This window comes from Equus quagga, chromosome 11 (genome assembly GCF_021613505.1).
Source record: "Equus quagga isolate Etosha38 chromosome 11, UCLA_HA_Equagga_1.0, whole genome shotgun sequence".
NCBI lineage: Eukaryota > Metazoa > Chordata > Mammalia > Perissodactyla > Equidae > Equus > Equus quagga.
The window spans coordinates 18,718,710-18,725,619 of record NC_060277.1 but is presented as its reverse complement, the minus strand read 5'-3'; positions in this window follow the sequence as shown (position 1 = coordinate 18,725,619).

Below are 6,910 nucleotides of genomic sequence, written 5' to 3'. Positions count from 1 at the left end.
GTGATGTTCCCCTAATTTCCTAATTAACCAGTCTGAAGGGTTCTGAATTTGTGGGGCCGTACACACCATCTGCAAGAAAACCACACATCCACATCCACGCACATGTGACTGTCTTCATACTAATTTGGGATGATTGATTTGGGGACTCCAGGTAGGAGAGCCAGGCTTTATGCAAGTTATCCAGTCACTGCAGTTTCGGAGGATTGGATCTTAACTCCAATAGTAAATTACTTGTGCTATTGCAAATGGCTGCCTTCATTCAAAAATACATAGACCACATACCCACAAGCACAGCAATATCAACCTCACATTTGTCTTTGGAGTCAGAACTTATGATTAAAATCAAATTATTTCAGACAAAACTATCATTGAGGAGTTTGATGCTTCTCACCAGCCTTGATCCCAGACCACTAAAAGGGAATAGCAGCATTGTTCAGCATTTTCATGCAGAGAGTAGTCCAAAAGTCTGTGTGGTGTGAGATTTTGCTTTTCCTAAGGAGAGATCCTTTTTGAAATTGACCAGCTGATGCCTAAGAACCGGAAAGAGCAGTTCAGTTAAAGTTAAGAAAAGCAGTGGTGAGGAGTGATGTCCACATCATGGCAGAGTGAGTTCTTTTTGTCAGTCACCTATAAGTTGCAACCAGTAGGACATCCATAGTCCAACAAAGGGCTCTGCACAGCACATGGAATGCCTGAGAGACCCATACATCTATACATCTAAAGATGGGGGGGAATGGACCTTCTGGAGGTGGTGGAACCAGGGGAGCAGTGACAGAAAGTCCAGAGACCAGAGGCCCTGGGAACTCAGGTTACATCCATGAATGGAGGCCCCAGGAATCCAGGCAACCCATGCTCCCAGAGGCACCAGGAATCACTGCAGGGCCTGTGACCAGATGCTCTCAGAACTATGATGACTTGTGACCTATGCCTTCCCCCAGTGGTGGTACCTTCAACCCTGGTCCTCCCAGCAGTGAGGGCTGCATCCAAGACCCTGACACCCCTGGAAGTGGCAGTGGCGCCTGTGACCAGAGGTTCCAAGAATTGCACGGGTGCCAGACACCAGAGGGTGTAGGAACTGCAGTGGCACTTGCGAGCAGCCCCTCTCCCTCCCCCAGTGGTGGCAGGTGGCACCTGTGACTTGAGGCTTCAGGAATGCAGTGGTACTCGCAACCCAGCCCCCAGTGGTGGTACCTCCAACTCCAGACCCTGGCAGTAGTCGCATTGCCTGTGACCTGAGGTTACAGGAACCACACAGGTGCTGGAGAGCAGAGATTTGAGGAAACCTGGTGGTGCTTGCGACCTAGGTATCCCAACCCCTGTGGCAGTGATGGTGATACCCACAACCCATGACCCTAGCTCACCTGGCAGTGGTGGTGACACTCGCAAACACAGCACTCCTGGCAGCAGTGTTGCCAGCACTCCAAGATAACCTGGGAGCAGCAGGGTAGGAAGTGCATGTGGCAGCAGAACCTGAGCTTGTGGAGAGCCCACAGAGCCAGGTAACAGTGACAGTGGAGCCTACAACTCCGGTCTCCCTCAGCTGCAGGGGCGCCTGCAGCTTTGGCCCCCCTGCCCATAGCAGTGATGCCTGCAGAGCCGACAAACTTGGACATGCCAGAGGTTCCTGTGACCCCAGCTCCTGCCCCACTCTCCCCTTCCTCCCCATTGCAGTGGGGGAACATGTGACCCAGGCAACCCCAGAATTAGCAGAAGTGCTCTGACCCCAGTGGCAACACTCGTGACTGCAGCACTAGTGTGAGCAGCAAGGCACCAGCAATCTCAGAGGCACAAGCAGCACATGGGGCAGTGATGACACCTCTGGCAGAGGCAGTGGAGGCTGGAAAGTGCAGACTCTCAAATACAGTCAGAAGCAGCTCAGAATCAAAGTAACCAAAGCCTTACCCAAATGAGAATGGTGCTTGCTACCACAAATGTGCTGGCAGAGATAATTTAAGTACTATGATGTGCTACAGTAACAGTATCACACAAAGAAAATGATAACTCTCCAGACACCAAACTCAAAGTCATGGAGTATTGTGACCTAACTGACAGAGAATTCAAAATATCTTTAATGAAGAAACTCAGTGAGTTACAAGAAAACTCAGACACTTCAATGAGCTCAGGAATGAAATTAATGAACAGAAGGAGTACTACGTCAAACAGATTGAAATTCTAAAAAAGAACCAAACAGAAATTCTGGAGCTGAAGAAAGTAGAAAGCATTGGAAATAGAGCAGACCAAATGGAGGAGATAATAAGTGAGCTTGAAGATAGAAACCTAGAAATGATTCAGGTGGAAGAGGAGAGAGAATTAACATTTTTAAAAAACACAGACATATTGACTCAATTAGGAAAAGCCATATAAGGATGATAAGTGTCCAAGAAGAGAGAGGGAGAAGAGAGGAGAGAGCTTGTTTAAAGAAATAATAGCTGAGAAGTTCCCAAACTTGGGGAAGGAACTGGACATGCAAGTACGTGAAGCTAATAGAGCACCTAATTATCTCAACATAAAAAGACTTTCTCCAAGGTACATTTATATTAAAACTATCAAAAGTCAATGACAGAGAAAGAATATTAAGGGTGGCCAGAGAGAAGAAAATAACCTACAAATGAACCCCCAATAGGCTATCAGTGGATTTCTCAGTAGAAACTCTAAAGGCCAGGAGAGAGTGAAATACATTCAAAATATTGTAAGATAAAAAGTGTTAGTGAAGAATACTCTATTCAGCAAAGGGATCTTTCAAATATGAAGGAGAAATAAAGGTTTCTCTAGACAAACAGAAGTTGAAGGAGTTCATTGCCTCTAGGCCTACCTTACAAGAAATTTTGAAAAGAGCTCTTCTACCTGAAAGGAAAAGGCAAACGTATACAAAGCTGTAGGCAAGGTGATAGAATCAGAAAATTGCTACTGTATATGAGAACAGGTTAGTAAACAATTAATTATAATATAAAGGCTAAAGGGAAAAAAAGCGTTAAAAATAACTACTTCAATTTGGTAACAAAATCACAATACAAAAAAGGATAATTTGTGACAAAACATAGATGGGAAAGAGGTAAAGGATGGAATCTGCATAGGCAAATGGAGATAGGATGCTATCAACAGAAAAAGGACTGTCTCATCTATGAAATCTTTTATACAGACCTCATGGTTATCACAAAACAAAAAATCAGAGCAGAGTCACAAAACATAAAAAAAGGAGAAACTGAGAAACACATCACAGAAAATGACCAAACTGAAATAGCAGACAGAAACACAAAGAAAAAGAAACAATGGAAATACAGAACAACCAGAAGACAGAAGATAAAATGGCAGTATTAAGTTTTCATATATCAGTAATCACCCTAAATTTAAATGGATTGAATTCACCAATCAAAAGACACTGAGTGGCTGGATGGATTAAAAAATAATAGCCAACAATATTCTGCCTCCAGTATACCCAGCTCAGGTCTAAAGAGAAACATAGGCTCAGACTGAGGGGATCAAAGATGATATTCCAAGCAAATGACAACCAACAGAAAGTGGATGTGCCTATACTTAGATAAAGTAGATTCCAAGCCAAAAAAGAGAACAAGAGAGAAAGACAAACATTACATAATGATAAAGCCTACAATCCACCAAGAAGATATAACATTTGTTAATATATATGTACCTAACAGAGGAGCACCAAAATATATAAAGCAACTGTTAGTAGATCTAAAGGGAGAAATTCACAGAAAAATAATAACAGTAGGGGACTTTAATACCCCACTTACATCAATGGATAGATCATCTAGGCAGAAAGCCAACAAGAAAACATCAGCGTTAAATGAAACGTTAGACCAGATGGACTTAATAGATATATACAGAACATTCCATCCAAAAACTGCTGAATACACATTCTTTTCAAATGCACATGGAACATTCTCCAGGATAGATCACATATGAGGCCACAAAACAAGTCTCAATAAATTTAAGAAGATTAAAATTATATCAAGCATCCTTTCAGACCACAATGTTATGAAAGTAGAAATCAACTACAAGAAGATCACTGGAGAAGTCAAAAATATGTGGAGATTAAACAAAATGCTGCTGAACAACTATTGGACCAATGAAGAAATCAAAAGAGAAATTAAAAAATACTGGAGACAAATGCAAATGAAAATAAGAAATACTAAAATCCATGATATACAGCAAAATCAGTACTAAGAGGAAAGTTTATAGCAATACAGGCCTACCTCAAGTAACAAGAAATATCCCAAATAAACAATCTAACAATACACCTAAAATAACCAGAAAAAGAAGAACAAATGAAGCACAAAATCAGTAGAAGGAAGGAAAGAATAAAAATCAGAGTGGAAATAAATGAAACAGAGACTAAGAAGACAATAGAAAAGACCAATGAAACTTACAGCTAGTTCTTTGAAAAGATAAACAAAATTTTATCTAGACTCACTAAGAAAGAAAGAGAGAAGCCTCAAATAAATAAAATCAGAAATGAAAGTGGAAACATTATAAGGGACACCACAGAAATAAAAAGGATTATAAGAGAATACTATGAAAAGCTATATGCCAACAAACTGGATACCTAGAAGAAATGGATAAATTCTTAGATCATACAACTTCCCAAATCTGAATCATGAAGAAATGGAGAATCTGAATCACTAGTAAAGAGATTGAAACAGTAATCAAAAATCTCCTCCAAAGCAAAAGTCCAGGACCCAGATGTCCTCTCTGATGAATTCTCCCAAACATTCAAAGAAGATTTAAAAATGTGTCCTTCTCAAACTCTTCCAAAATATTGAAGAGGATGGGATGGCCCATGTTATGAGGCCAACATTACCTTGTTACCAAAACCAAAAAAGGAAAATTACAGGACAATATTGCTAAAGAAGATAGGTGCAAAAATCCTCTCAACAAAATATTAGAAAATCAAATACAACAATACATTAAAAGGATTATACACCATGATCCAGTGCCATCCATTCCAGGAACACAGGGATGGTTCAACATCCACAAATCAATCAATGTGCTACACTGCAGTAATAAAATGAAGAATAAAAATCACATGATCATTTCAATTGATGCAGAGAAAGTGTTTGACAAGATCCAAAATCCATTTATGACAAAAACTCTGAATAAAATGGGTATAGAAAGAAAGTACTTCAGCATATTAAAGGCCATATATGACAAACCCACAGCCAACATCATACTCAATGGTGAAAGACTTAAAGCTACTCCTCTAAGAACAGAAATAAGACAAGGATATTCACTTTTGCTACTCTTATTCAACATAGTATTGGACGTGCTGGAGCAATACGCAAGAAAAAGAAATAAAATGTATCCAAATAGAAAGGAAGAAGTAAAATTGTCACTATCTGTGGATAACTGATTCTCTCTCTATAAAATCATAATGAATCCACCAAAAAACTGTCAGAAATAAGTAATGAATGCAGTAAAGTTGTGGGATACAAAATCAATATACAAAAATCAGTTGTGTTTCTATACACTAACAATAAACTAACAGAAAGAGAAATCAAGACTATAATCCAATTTACAATCACAGGAAAAAGAATAAAATACCCAGGAATAAATTTAACCAATGAATTGGAAGACCTATACACTGAAAACTATAAGACATTGTTGAAAGAAATCACAGAATACATAAAGAAATGGAAAGATATTTTGTGCTCATGGAAGAATTGGCATTGTTAAAATGTCCATTTTATCTAAAGCAATCTACAGAGTCAATGCAACCCCAATCAGAATCCTAATGATCTTTTTCACAGAAATAGAATAAAGAATTGTGAAATTTACGTGAAACCACAAAAGACCCTGCATAGCCATAGCACTCCTGAGAAAAAAGAACAAAGCTGGAGATACCACACTCCTTAATTTCAAAATCTACTACAAAGCTATAGTAATCAAAATAGCATGGTACTGGCAGAAAAATAGACCCACAGATCAATGGAACAGAGTTGAGAGCCCAGAAATAAAACCACACATTGATGGACAGCTAATCTTTGACAAACAAACCAAGAACATATGATCTGGAGAATAAATTAAATATAATTTACATATTCACTACTACAAGCAGTCTGAGGAATACAGCCTGTGCTTAGCAAAAGGAACTCTGTTATGAACAAAACATTTCTTCCAAAATGTAATAATGTGTTTGGATCATATGGTATTCAGAATGAAATTCACCTAAATCTCATTTCTCCCATTTACAAATATGTCAGGTAAACTTGGACATGTGTTTATTTTTGCTTATTTTTTCATCATACAAATATGGAACAATAGAAAGAAAGAAATTCTTCTCACTTTCTCTAAGACAAGCACTACTGTCTTTTTGGTATAGATAACACAATATTCTTAAGGTATAACCGCAGGACCTACATGATTTTCGTATACACAGGTATTTTAATAGAGTATCCTCTAGGCTTATGCATCAGTTAAGGGATTTGCTCCATAGAAGCCACCTGCTACCACTGACGAAAATTCAAGCCAAGGCTTTAATTACATTATCTCATTTAATTCTCCTACAATCCAGTAAAGGGGTTACATTCTATCACTCAGGGGTATGTGCAAAAAAATAAATTATTTTTCTATTTTCTATACCCAGCCTCATCCTATTTTTCAATCCTCCTTCCCATGTCAAAAAGAAAAATAAGCCTATAGATTAAAGATAACATATCTCCTCCAGTGTTGAACAGTGAATTGAGGTAAATTTTGACGATTTAAGCTCCCTTTCAGGGATGTTTCCTCCTCTCAAAGACCTTCTCTCCCATTCTCCTTCCCAAAGGACATAAACATGGAAGTAGGTTGGGGTCCATATGTTGGTGGAAGGAGGCTCTTCTAGTCTGGCCTTCATCTCCTTCAGCTCGGCTGACCTCCACTGTAATGTTTCTCATTCCACTTGAGTATCCAGCAC